The sequence below is a fragment of the Bos taurus genome, chromosome 21, assembly GCF_002263795.3.
Source record: "Bos taurus isolate L1 Dominette 01449 registration number 42190680 breed Hereford chromosome 21, ARS-UCD2.0, whole genome shotgun sequence".
Taxonomy (NCBI): domain Eukaryota; kingdom Metazoa; phylum Chordata; class Mammalia; order Artiodactyla; family Bovidae; genus Bos; species Bos taurus.
In genome coordinates, this window is record NC_037348.1 from 66,944,981 (window position 1) to 66,959,179 (window position 14,199).

Sequence of the window (14,199 nt, forward strand, 5' to 3'; positions counted from 1 at the left end):
AAGAACCCTCCCCAACCGCCGGCGCGGCCGCGCGCCTGCGCCTGCGTACTGGAGGCCGCCCGCCCCCTCCTCGGGGCCGCGCCGCGGGCTCCCACGCCTCACGGCGTCTGCGTGCCAAGCGTGCCCGCGCCCGCCGCAGTGCGCCTGCGCGACCCGGAACGTTCGGGCTGGTCTCGCGCCTTCCGGGGCCGCAGTTCCCGACCCTACCTGCCCCCGCGCGCGGCGTTTTGCGCCTCGCCGGCCTCCCATCCCGGGCCCGCCAACCCCGCTCGGCGCGCGTCGGCCTAACGCTCTCCCCACCCAATCTCTGTCCAGGCCCCGGGGGCTGATCGCCCGTGCCAGCGGCTCTGGGAAGTCCAGAAAAGTAAACTCTCGGCGGTTAAAGCGTGTCCCCAGATAGTGTGCACTCCGGATCCTCCCAGCATCGGGACTCCCAGACTGCGTGCCTGGGGCTAGGTTTTGAGCCTTGAGGCCGCGTTTAGGGGATCAAAGCCGGGGTGAGGGGTCCAGTCCCGTGTCACATGTATATGCTCGGGCCCTTGATCGCAGGCTTAGGTCCATGGTTAGGGGTTTGGGGGGTCCGGGCAGCGATTAGGGGGTCTAGGGCGCATCTCTTTGCCAGGGACAGCGGTTATAGGTTCAGGGCCCTAGGAATTCAGGCAACAAGTGCCTGCCAGAGCCTCGTTAACGCGGAGGCTCAGAGCCAGAACCTGGTTGTGGGGTGCAGCGGTCTGTGAGCGAGGGGTGACCAGCGTGTGTGCAGGGGGAGCAGAGGGGAGCTCCAGAGCCTCGTGGGTCCGTTCGGCTGGTTCTGAACCAGAGGTGAGCCCTGGAACAAACCGCCATTCCCCCACCCCAAGGCAGGCCTCTACTCCGGTATGGGGATGTCCTGTCCTTAGGCCCCGTTGCGCCCAGGGGGTAAATGTTGAAAGGGACACAGTCCCGAATTCTTCCACTTTTACTTAGTTCTTTGGGCATTTGTTCCTCCTTTGTGCTGTGCTTAGTCGCTCAGTCATGTCCGACTCTTTGCGACAGTAGCCCCCAGGCTCCTCTGTCCATGAGGATTCTCTAGGGAAGAATACTGGAGTAGGTTGCCATGCCCTCCTCCAGGGGATCTTCCTGACCCCAGGGATCGAACCCAGGCTTCCTGCATTGCAATGAGCCGGTGGCTTCCCTGTTACCTACTTTGGGTTTGTTTTAAAACCGCATCTTTCAACGCACTGCAGGCCCTAGTCTGGAATTCTGGGACTTGGTGATGATTCATGCTCACCCAACCCACGCACGCATCATAATTTTGTAAGGCCCATCTCTTTTACTTATTCTGTGTAATTTGAGATATCGTATGGTGGACGGCTCTGCGGTAAAGAATCTGCCTGCAATGCAGGAGACCTGGGTTCCATCCCTGGGTTGGGAAGATCCCCTGGAGGAGGGCATGGCAACCCACTCCAGTGTTCTTGCTTGCAGAATCCCATGGACAGAGGAGCCTGGCGGGCTACATAGCCCAAGGGGTTGCAGAGTCCAACACGACTGAGCGACTGAGTACATACCGGCACACATGAAGTATATAATTCACGGTATGGGTAATTAACTTACTTTAAAGGATAATTTCTAAATGGGAATCCTAAAAGTGTTTAGAAGAGTGTCAGATGGTTGCGGCGAGTGGGGGAGTATCTTGGGTCTTCAGCCCGGTCAATAACGGGGGGTGGCGGGGGTGGGCGTTGGCGATCCAGGAAGGCGAGGCTTCCGAGCAGCACCCCTGCCCTGCCCAGGCCTCTCCCGCCTCGCCATCCCCTTCCTTTGGTCTCCTTTGTCTCCAGTGCCTTCTACCACTGCCACCCCCACCCCACCCCCCGCTCTTGGGAACAATCTGGAAGCTCCTTAGGATGTAAACAAACTTGACTGACGACTCCCTCCACTTCCTAGTCTCCAGAGAAACCCAGCTTTTCCAGGAACAGGGTTCTCACACTGGGGCTCGAGCCCCCTTTGGGAGGCTGTGACACGCGGGGCGTCCCGAGTCCCGTTAAAACGGGGAGAACAGACTGGAAACCAGCAACCACGTGGTGAGGGTGGGTGGGGGTGGTTAGCGTCCGAGGGAAGGAGTAAAACGTGTTTCTGACCTCAGATGGGGTGGCAGCTCCCGGCAGGCGGCCCGGGTTTTCCCTGCGGCCTGGGCTGGGGGCGGGGCGGGGCGGGGGAGGACAAGGGGAGCGGCCGGGGCGATGGCGCCGAACTTTCTCGGTCGCCACCGTCGGCGGGCACCCCTCCGGCGGCCCGGCCCGCTTCCTTCTTTCCGCCCCGCTGCCGCGACCGGGGAAGTTTAAGAGTTGGCGTAGACGAGCCATTCAGAGCCCCGGCGATGAGATCCCCGGTGTCTGGGCCCTCGTTTCCTCTCCTCCAGCGGCCGCTTGTGGACCCGGCGTTCCCCGCAAGCCCCAAGCCTTAACCCCCTTCTTCCAAACTCCTGCCGCCCGCCCGCCTACTAGCCGCGGTCGCCGAGGACAGGACGGTTCGGGCCCCGTTCCTCCCGGCGCCGGCTCCAAACCAATGGCCCGGGCCGGCCGTGGTCCCCTCTCCCCTGCCGCTCCCGCCCCGTACCCTCTTGGGCGCCAGGGCGCTTCCAGCCTCCAGGCCTGGGTGCCGCGCTCACGGCCCCCGCCTGCATCACCCCCCCACCCCCCGCCTGCATCACCCCCGCCCCGGGCACCTGGAGTCTGTCCCCAGCCCGCCCCAACCCCCTCACGCCGCTGTTCACCTGCGAGACCTCCAGAGCCGCGTGGCCGCCTTGCGCGTCTTTCTGCCCTGGCGTGTCCAGCGTGTGTCCCCCACCCCGTAGCTGGGGCGAGCTGTGAGAACCAGATCTGGCCGTGTCTCCCGCTCCCGCACACACGCCCCAGACCCTGTGGGACACCCCATCCTTCCTGGGAGACAGACCAGGCCTGCAGGGCGCCCCCACGACCCACTGGTCCTCCGTTCCCACTGCACACCCTGCCACGCTCTTCTCTAACCCTCAACTCCACCAGCGGCCTGCCCACGCAGGCTGGGACATGGTCTCCCTTCGACCTGAAACACTGGTGTCTTTGCTCATCAGTGTTCTAGGGGAGCTTCAGCACAGGCATTTCCTTAGGCGCCCCTTCCTGCCTGTGCTTTCCTGCCAGGCCCAGCCTGTCCCCTGATAGAGATGGGTTCTCAGCGTGTGGACACCTTCCCTCCTGGCCTGAGCCCCACGGAGCCCTACCCCGGTGGTCTCCACTCACTTCTTTAACTCCCAGCCTTCTCCTGCTTCCTCCACCATGCTATGTCTAATAAATATATCTTCAAGTCCTGCAGACTTAGCTGCTGAGTATTTGTTGAACTCATCCCAAAGTGATGCTGTCAGGGCAATCTGACCATCTTTCTCCATTTGAAACCTTTCCGTGTCCCTCCATTGGTAAGCTCGGACACCAGGGCCGGACCCTGGGGGCAGGTGTCCTGGATTCAAATCCCAGCTCTGCCACTGCCTCTCTGTTCACTGGGGCAACTCGTTACTCTCTCTGGGCCTCAGGGTTCAGTGTCCGCAGAATGGGTATGTGTCTTCCTCACAGAGCTGTTGTAAGGCCTAATGTGGGCTCATTCTGTTTTGGGAACCGGCCCAAGACAGCACCTGGCAGGCAGTAACTGCTGTACACATGTTTATTACCGTAAATCAGTAGCTTTCTAATTCCCCTTTTGATTTCTTCTTTGACCCATGGGTAATTTATAAATGTGTTACTTTCTAAGTACTTGGAGGTTTTCCAGATATTTATTATTGATTTCTAACATTTAATTCCACAATGGTCACAGGAAGTACGTGGCGTGATTTGAATTCTTTTTCAGATTTGTTGTTTTATGGCCCAGGTTGTGGCCTATCTTGGTAAATGTTTTATACATAAAATAATTATGTCAAGGGAAATTATGCCAAGTCATTTATATAACATTTTAGGAAGTGCGAGCTGAAACCCCTCAGGATCTGTGGTTGCCTGGGGGTGGGGCTGACAGGAGTAGGAAGGAGGAAACTTCAGGTGATGAGTCTGCTCACTATCTCATCTCCGTGGTAAGAGTGATTTCACAGGTGCATGCCGATGTCAGAAGGTATCAATTGTACTTTACACATTCATTTTATTCCATATCAGGTATGTCTCATAAAGCTGTTTTTAAAAAACTGATGGGTATGGATGACCTTGGAGAAACGTTCACAATCAAGTTATAACTATGTTGGAAAATGCCCGCTTTGGAAATGGGTATAGTTGACGTGGAGCAGGTTGTCTGTTGTGCCACAGTCAGCTGCTGGCTGTGTGACTCTGAGCAGACTACGCAGCCTTTCTGTGCTTCGTTATTGTCTCTTCTACAACAAGGAAACGGAAGGATGCCCTGAGCTAATCCCTGGAAGCCTTGGCCCCTGGGGTGCAGTGGGTGCGCCATGGATGGGCACCCTGTTGTTCCCGTGATGGAGAGCAGGGAGATAGGGTGACCTCGCTGGCAGCCATGGAACACCAGGAATCTATCCTGCACGGTTTGAGCTCTAACTCGAGAGGGGCGGGAGGGCTGGCAGTAGAGCCCCAAAGGTGGGGATGAACGCTGCAAGCGGGAAGGGGGCCAGCCCTCTGTTTCTGGCCATGTGTGTGTGTGTGAGTCCACTCTATGGTACATTTCCACAGAGCAAACCAGTTTTCCATTTGACTGCAAGATTGGGGATACTTTGGTGCTGAATTTGTTCTTCTTCTGGCAAATCTTCTGGGAGATCCCTGGAGGTCTGGGAGGGGTTGGCCACTTCCTCATCAGTTCATCTCAGAGATGCACTCTCTCCCCCTGCTGTGTTACTGCTGTGAGCGCTGAGTGCGGCCGGCCTTTCCTGCTAGAGGAAATGGTGTCTTGTGTAATGGGCACATTTAATGCCTGTTTACTGAGCCGGTGTGCAGGCCTAGGACGCACTGGGCGGCAAATTGGGTCGTTGCCCTCACGGTGGGGGCAGGTGTGGAGCCAGCGCCAGGCCGACCCATGGATTCATAAGATGGCAGGGTGTGGGCACACCAGAGCCTCCTCTGAGAGCTGAGAGGAGAGGCACCCAGGAGGAGGCAAAGAAATAGAGTTAGCGAAAGCAAAATCTAAAAGGAGTCAGTGGGGAAGAAGGAGAGGGCAAGGCAGCAAAGGAAGTGGAGGCGGGAAGAGCCCTTCCGAGTCATGGGGTTTGGGGGACACAGCAGTGTGAGGCAGGGGGTGAGTGCGCTGCACCAGGGGACCCGAAATGTGGCCCGAGGACCATGGGAGGTATCGGAGGCCATCCCGGGGGGCCCATGTCCACTCTGGCCAAGGTGGGGACCAGTGAGATCCATGGAGGGCTGCACCTGCAGAGCCAGTGGGTGGAGAAAGGGCAGGCATGGGCAAGACCTGGAGAATGAGGGACAGCCTGGGTGACGCAAAGGGTCCTGTGTGTGGGGGGGGGCTGTGGTCACCCCGGGGCAGCAGGTGACCGGTTCAGTGTGACCCGTGTTGGGCACAAACGTCTGTGAGGCATTCAGGAGGACAGGCGTCCAGTAGAGGGGCTGCTGAGACGTGGGCAAGAAGGCAGGGAAGGGCTGGCCAGGCAGGAAGGGAGCTGGACAGTGAGGGCAGAAGCAGGACTTCCTGAGAACTGCAGCCTTGGTGTGGCCTTGGGGCCGGGAGGCAGAGGGCCTGGGCTTGGGGCGACGCCTTCTGGGGGAGGCAGGGCCCGGTGCGGGCTGTGGCCGGGGGGCACACCCTCCTGGAAGGTTCCTCGTCCCCCACCCAGCCCTCCCTGGTCTCTGTGCTGCGCCCAAGTCAGGCAGAGGATGGGTGAGCAGCTGTGCGCGTTGCCCGGGGCCAAGGCTCAGCTGGAGACTCCCAGACCTAACCTTCAGAACTTTCGTGGGGGAGGGACGGACAGAGTTCAGGCCCATCCCTGGCTCCTACAGGAAACGGTGGTCCTGGACAGGAACGCAGACGACTTTCGGAAGCTCTGCCATCTTCCCTTGAACTCACCTTCAGGCCTTCCGAGTCCTCTTTGACTCACCCTTCAGCCCCCACGTTCTGAAGCTGCCAAGTCCGCGGGAGCGTCTAAGACGTCCTCTTTCTCCAAGCTCAGGGTCCCACTTGGATCCAGACTCTATGCCATGGTCACCTGGCTCTCCCTGGATTCACCTGCTCTGCATTCCTGTCTTCACCTGCCTACTTCCTTTGGCAGAAATGCCTGGGGCTCGCGGGACCCCCAGCCAGCAGCCCTGTCTGGGTGTTCACACCCCAGGCCCCGATCATGCCGCTGGCCCTTCACTCCTCCGACCACTGGCTCTGACCTCAGCCTGACCACTCCCCTGTCCCCACCCCTGACCTAGGTGCTCTCAGACCCAGAAGGCTGGCTGCAGACCCCTGCAGCCCACCCCCGGCCCAGCCCCCAGCCCCACTGATTGTCCGAGGCTGGGGCGCCACCATCAGCAACCCTGCCCAGGTGACCAGTAAGAAGAATATGGCAGAGAAACAGGCCCAAAGGGAGGAAGGACAGACTGAAAGTGTGGTGGTGGTCTCCGATGTTGTTCCAGCCTCCCACCTCCATTGCCCAGCCCCTCCCAGAGCCACCCCCAGGGATCCGGGGAAGGCACAGCAGGAGGGACTCCAGGGCAGGGGATCCCCCTAGACACCCTCTCCTCCTCCAGGTGACACTTGCATGGAGCTCAGCTCAGCCCAGAGATCGCCTGCCCGGTTTCCTCTGGGTGCCTCCTCCACGCTCTAATCCACAGGGAGGAGCTGAAACTAGGTTTTGTCTTGTCTCTTGATCCCCCAAACCCAGCTCAGAGCAGGCCTGGGCAGGTGGCTGTCTACCATCTCCACGCACAAAGATGTTGGAAGAGACCAGGTGGGACTCCTCCCCTTCGAAGGCAGATTAACCTTTGGCGCCATCTAAGGGCCAGGTAGGTGATTGGTTGTGTTTGGGGCCTCCAACTGGAAGTGGCATTGAAGTTTAGGAATTTCATTTTTCTTTATTCTCACCAGCTGGAGAGTTAGGAAAGAGAGGAGAGAATTATGTGAGATGCAGTCTAAATCACCATCATTTTTTTTTGGCTGTGCCACTCGGATTGCAGATCTTCCCGGACTAGGGATTGAACCTGGGCCCTAGGCAGTGAAAGCTGAGTCCTAACCACTGGACCACCAGAGAATTCCCTAGGTCACTATCATTAATGTCTCACGCTTGAGAGTTCGTGACAAAGCTGTCAGCCTGTCACTGAGTTGGAATGAAACTGAGAGAACTGGAGGCAACTTTTTTAAATTAAAAATATATATATGTACATGTGTTAAGTTATATATAATTTGTATATATGTGTGTTGGATGGCATCACTGATTCAATGGCCATGAACTTGGGCAAACTCCAGGAGATGGTGAGGGACAGGGAGGCCTGGTGTGTTGCAGTCCATGGGGTCGCAAAGAGTAGGACACGACTTGGAGACTGAACAATAGCAACGTGTGTGTGTGTGTGTATTTCACCACTAAAACCCCATATACATAAAGACAGACTGGAGGGTTAAAAGATGCCAACCTCAAATCATCTGAGTCTTAAGATGGAGTCAGGTGTGAGTCCAGCCCTCCCCAGGCCACTCCGCCTCCCTGGCATCCCAGGGTCATGGCCCTAAAGCTGGGGGGTCGCAGGTGGGTTGGGGGCGGCTCTGCCCTTCCTGCTCGCTTCTTTGTCTTGGCCAACATGAGGGCAGGGGCCTTTAGGCTGAGACTTCCCCAAGGGCAGCCTTGTGTTCAGCCAGTGGAGGAATAGGCCAGCTGCTGCTGATCTTCAGACGCCCCAAGGTGAGGTGAGGTGGGTCAGAAGCTGAAACGGGAGGGGGACAAGCGGGTGTGACGTTCCTGGGCCTGGGAGGTGACAGTTCCTTTCCATCTGCACTGAGCCAGGGGTCACCAGGCTGTCAAGACTCTGCCCAGGTGGCCCAGGGGGAGGACACCTAGGTCTGGCCAGCTTGCCACGAATAGGGTCATCATTTTGGGCACCGACTACCCATAAAGGGGTCCCGACCAGGCCCTCCGGAAGGCCCTCTGGAGGGCCAGGAGGCTTCTCCTCCTGCTCCCCACCTCAACACCCTGCAATAAGGGCCTCTGCCTGCCTGCCCCAGCCTCCCGCCTGTTCACACCTCTGCTCCTGCCTTCTCTTCCTGTCCAGCCTGGAAAACACCCACTCCTTCAAGAGCAAGATCAACCCCTTCCCTGCCCAGTGAGGTGCTGTCTGATTCTTTGTCCCTCTTGTGTGCCTCCTCTGCTGACTTTGGGGCCAAGTCTCTTGAAGCTTCAGTTTCCTTACCTGGAAAACGGGGGCAGGGACAGGACAATCGGAACAGGTTCCTTCTGTCTTCCTGCGTGGGTGCGTGTGTGCTAAGTCGCTTCAGTCTTGTCCAACTCTTTTCGACCCTATGAACTGTGCACCAGGCTCCTCTGTCCATGGGATTCTCCAGACAAGAATACTGGAGTGGGTTGCCATGTCTTCCTCCAGGGGATCTTCCTGACCCGGGGATCAAACCTGAGTCTCTTACATTTCCTGCATTGGCAGGCAGGATCTTTACCACTAGCACCACTTGGGAAGCCTGCCTCCCCCTGCAACAATCTGTCTTCATATGGTGCTAAATTCTTTCACTCAAGGACAAATCAACTGTGGCACATATGTGTTATTACCCAGAATCAAGCAGTGAATGAGCTAATGGAAACTTCCGCACTTTGCAAACACCCTCTACTTTATCTGAAGTTATGGTAGACAAGCGTGTGTAAGTGTGTTAATTAACAGCCGTGTCCCAATGAATGTGTTGTGACAGATAAAGCTGAGTCTGCAGTTCAAGTTGCTAATGGATATATGAAAGTGCATTAGTTGTTCAGTCGTGTCCGACTCTGTGCAACCCCATGGACCGAAGCCTACCAGGCTCCCCTGTCCATGGAATTCTCCAGGCAAGAATACTGGAGTGGGTAGCCATTCCCTTCTCCACGGGATCTTCCCAACTCAGGGATCGAACCCAGGTCTCCTGCATTGCAAACGAATTCTTACCATCTGGGCCACCAGGAAAGCCTCAAAGGGATGTATAATAAGATTCTTTTCTTTTTCCTTTTTTTTTTGGCCGAGCCACATAGCATGTAGGATCTTATTTCCCTCACCAGGGATTGAACCGTGGCCCCTGCAGTGGGAACGAGGCATCCTAACACTGGACCGCCAGGGAAGCCCCAGAAGCTTCTAATTTCTAAGCTGTTTCCCAATGCAGTGTTCTGAGCAGCACACCAACAGCATGCTGCCCTGTAAATTCGAAGCCCTTTCAACAAAACTTGGCATTTCATTTAAAACTACTGGATAAGTAAATCCACCCAACACGACATTTCAATCAGCATTGTCTCATTATCCAAAATAAAACAACTAGGGAATTAAACCTGACAAGTGTACGAAGGGTCTAGTGAAGAATGACCTGTCCTAGAAACCCTGGGCTGTTCACAGGGGCGGGAGGCCAGGCGGTCACAGTCACCACTGCGCCCACCACCCTGCCACGGGTTAGCACCTGCCCCCCTGTTCTCAGAGGCCTAGGTGTTCCTGTCATTAACGCTATCTCTTTGCATCTCTTTTTAAAAAAAATCTATAAATGAAGTCATTATTAAACCCGCCCCCCCTTTTAAACAGAAAGGTGGACAAGCCTCCGAGCATATTTCCTTTTATAGGGAGGACGGCAGCAGCGGCGGCTCTGGACCCAGTGAATACTTTGAGTGTGCTGAGCTATCATGTATATACACCAGCTGGAGAGTGATGGGAAGACTCTCAACAAAGAAATAGAATCATGCAGGGCCACCCTGCTGAAGGTCATTCAACATCATCAATTTATGGTCTTTTAAAAAAGAAGCTTTAATTATTTATTGTCAATAAATACACTTACTATTAATAAAAACATTTATTGTTAATTTGTTAATGACAAATTTATTATTAAATAAATTTCATAACAAATCCATTAGCTTATCAATAAATTAATGTTATAATAAAATTATTTTTATTAATAAATTTAGTTATTTAGGCTGAGCCACGCCACTTGTGGGATCTTAGTTCCCTGACCAGGGATTGAACCTGCGCCCTTGGCTGAGTCCTAACCACTGAACCACCAGGGAATTCCCCACCAATCGTGCTGAAGTGTTCTCTTTTACCATATATGTATGTGTGTCCTTAAATGATGGATGTGTTTGAATGTAAATAAAGGGTTATCATATGTAGTCTGTGACTTTTTTTTTTTTTTGGCTCAGCGTGGTGAAATTCATTCACATTGACTTGAATAACCAGTTTATCCCTTTTTCCAGTTGTGTAATATTCTACCACAGTGCTGCTGTGGATATTCCAATCATGTTTCCATGTTTCACAGGGTACTGAACGCCTTAGTTTTAGCTGACACAGCCAAATTGTTTTCACAGTGATTTATATCAGTCGACACTCCCAGCAGAGTCCCTGTTGCTCTGCATTATCAGTAACTCTTGCTGTGACACAGTAACAAATTTTTCCAGTCTAGTGGGTGTGTGGTGGTTTCTCATTGTGATCTTAATTTGCATCTCCTAGTTTAGTAATTATATCCTTTTAATTTTTTGGCCACACCGCATGGCATTGCAGTTCCCCAACCAGGGATTGAACCTGTGCCCCCTGCATTGGAAGCTTGGAGTCTTAACCACTGGACCACCAGGGAAGTCCCAGTAGTCCAGTCTTTTCATGTCTTTTCTTGGTCATGGATTTGAATCCCTGCTCCAGGGCTCATGTTGACCTTGGGATCAAGTCCAAACTCCTCAGCACATCTACCAGGCCCTGCCTCCCTGCCCCGGCCCCCACTTACCTCCTGCCAGCACCACTCTCCTCCCAAGATGCGGTCACTCCAACCTCTCCCCTGCAGCACCCCGCCCCGCCGGCCACCCCTGAGCTTTCGCTAGTGAGCAGGGGCTCAAGGGGCTGCCCAGAGCTGTCTCTTCTGGGAGCCCAGGGGGTCGCGTGCCTTTCCCCTTTGCCCCAGCACTCTTCTCTAGCCCTGTGTTGTGGCTGACTGCCAGTTGCACTCAGGCAGGGACCTGGCACCTCTTGGGCACCGCTTGGGCCCTAGTGGCCCCCAAGGAGATGCTGGTGCAGTGAAGGAAGAATGGGCAGACAAGGGAAATCAGCTTTGCATTCTGGGATCCTTGCCCCTCACCGAGGGTGGTGTGGAGGGCTGGGGAGCTAACTAGAAATGCTTGGGATAGGAATTGTAAACCTTAGTCCCCTCACCCCTAACCATACAACTGTACATGTAGTGGCCACCTCATTGCGAGGGGGTCTCTCCCGAGGGAGCCCAGAGAACTGGGGAGGAGGGCTATTCTCAGAGACAGACTGAGTGATGGATCCAGACATACATGCCTCACACCTGGGGACACTCGGGCCTTTTTTTTTTTTCCTTAATATTTATTTGGTTATATCCATCTCAGTTGCGGTATGTGTGATCTAGTTCCCTGACCAGGGGTTGACATTGGGGGTGTGGAGTCTTAGCCACTGGACCACCAGGCAAGTCCCTGGAACTTTGCTGGGTTCGAGTGACCGAGCACCCCGCTGACAACACAAACACCATCTTCCCGACTTCGGGCCAAACCTGCATAGTCAGCTCTCGGTAAAGGCAGAGCCCACGGGCGATCCGAGCCAGGGTTTCTCCAGGTGTCAGGAGGGAAGCTGTCTGAGCCAACACAACAGCGGCGGGAGCAACATGAACACCTGGAAGCTGACCCAGAGATCAGCCAGCAAGTCACCCAGACACAGGCTGGGGGGAGAAAGCAGCAGGCGAGGGAGGCTTCGTGGGAGGGGACCCCCTGAACGAGGTAGAAACACATCGAACACACACGTGCCAAGCACCTGCTTCCTGCCAGGACCTGTGGCGGGCACAGGATGAACTTGGACCTGCCAGGTAGGACACGCTGGGCTTCCTTAGAAGCCCTGCCACTGTCTAAGGGATTGAAATACGTGGCATGTTCTCTTCCTGCTTGGAAAGCCACCGTGGGGATCCGAAAGGCAGACAGAGTCAGAGGACAGGGAGCTGGGTGACCTCAAAGTTGTCAGCTCATCCCCAACTCCCATTTCCCAGGAAGGCGGCATGTCAACTGGTGGTTGTGGACTGGGCTAGAGGGCCCGGGGGAAAACTGGAACCTGGGGCTTCTTTTCCCCAGGCTCTGAGCAGCACTGTGTGGACGGCGCAGGTGAGCTGAACTGGAGTGTCTGAAGGTTGGTTGGGCCGCACGGTTGGTGAGCTGGGGCAATCTCTCTTGAAACGCCCCCCAGGAGGGTATCTGTTTGTAGATGTGTGCCATGGGTTTTGCTCCAGCCTGGAACTGGTGCTGGTTCTTCTCTAAGCACTGGATGGGGTGGTTAATGTGACTTAGGGGCCAAGTTGTATGGAAAACAAGGCACTTCACTCATTGGAATCAGGTGAGGGTACAGGTGTTGGTGACCGGCTGTACAGACACAAGGGCGGGCATAATTCCTGCACTGGTTAGACGCACAGAGACAATCAGGAAGCTCTTCCCAGGGACCAGGCAGAGAAGCGAGAGTCCTGTGAACTCGGCGCCTGGCAGGCCAGGCGTTCACATCACATCCGTGCCCGGGTGTAAGCCGAGTCTGCTTTCTCCCTTACTTGCTCAATTACAGCCCTCGGATCAATTATTCCTGACCTCTGAGAGCATCCACCCAAACAACTGCTCAACTGCTCCTGAAGTTTTCTGCTGTTTTCATTTTGGTCAAAGTATTTCATTAGCTTTTGCCTTTCAGGGAGCAGAAAGGAGCCACCCTTTAATGGAGAACCTTTCCTTCTGTCAGCTAATAGCAAGTAGGGAGCTTCTTTAAAAAGCCATCCTGATTATACAGTCATGAATAATCATATGATGGTCATATGAATAACAATAACGATGAAGATGAGAAGAGGGACGCTGTAGTAGAGATCAGCCTGCCAGCCCGAGCTGCCTGATACGAGAAGATGGACAAAATACAGATGAATGAAATACACAGACGGGGCCTGGGGAATGACACCATGCCTGAAAAACACTGTCGGGAAGTGCTGTGGCTTGCCAGAAACCCTGAGGAAGATGAAAAGGTCGTCAAAGTTATTCTTAGAGCAAGAAGAACAAAGAAGGGATGATGAGGGGGACAGTTCCAAGTGGAGTGATGCTGAGAGAAGGCAGAGATGCTGACCTCCAGGGACAGAAAAGCTGATGTCTTACGCAGTAATTTCGGCAAAGTATAGGCCATTTCCCCTGATGAAATCGGCTGGCGGTCCAGCGGCTGAGACTCCATGCGCCCCACGCAGGGGGCATGGGTTCAATCCCTGGTTGGGGAACTAAGATCCTGCATGCTGTACCGCAGTCTAAAGACAAAATGAACAAAGAACACTTTGACAAGCCTGGGAATGAGGACTCTGGAAACTCCAACGCTGCTGGTGGGGAACGGTCGGTCACAGCACTCTCATAGTTTCATGGGGAAGAACTTCAGCTTCAATAACTATACGGAGTTCTTAACCTTTGCGGGGTATGTGTGGCTGCTATAACAAATTATCGCGACTAGGGGGCATAAATCAGAAGCTTCCGGAGGCCAGGAGCCTGACATCGAGGTTGGGCAGGACCTCACTCCCTGCCCCTGCCCCGCCCTGCCTCTGATGCTCCGGGTGCTCTTGACCTGTGGCCACGTTGCTCCAGTCTCTGACTCCATCTTCACCTGGCTTCTTCTCTGTGTGTCTCTTTAAGGATACTCGTCATTGGATTTAGGATAATCCAGGATGATCTCATCTTAAAATCCTTAACTTAATTAGTCTCCAGAGACCTTTTTTTCCAAAGGAGGTGACATTCACAGGTTTCAGGGTTCAGGACATGGATATATATTTTTTTGGGGGTCACTATACAACCCACTGGGCTTCCCAGGTGGCACTAGTGGTAAAAAACTCACCTGCCAATGCAGGAGATAAAAGAGATTTGTGTTCCATCCCTGGGTTGGGAAGATCCCCTGGAGGAGGAAATGGCAACCCACTCCAGTGTTCTTGCCTGGACAATCCCGTGGACAGAGGAGCCAGCAGAGCTACAGTCCATGGAGTCGCAAAGAGCTGGACACGGCTGAAGTGACTTAGCACACATGCACGTACGCATACAACACGCTACACGATCTTAAACCA

At 54.7% G+C, this 14,199-nt stretch overlaps 1 long non-coding RNA gene across 2 annotated transcripts; it reads left to right on the forward strand.

Moving 5' to 3' along the window:
• LOC112443173 (uncharacterized) lies at positions 1–10,453 on the forward strand. Of its 2 annotated transcripts, XR_009492230.1 has the most exons (4): positions 1–822; positions 1,465–1,574; positions 6,818–6,938; positions 9,719–10,453. It is a non-coding gene; the product is annotated as an uncharacterized lncRNA (long non-coding RNA). The 2 variants fall into 2 exon arrangements; XR_003031482.2 differs by having other exon boundaries at positions 1–1,574.
• The last annotated feature ends 3,746 nt before the right edge of the window (positions 10,454–14,199 follow it).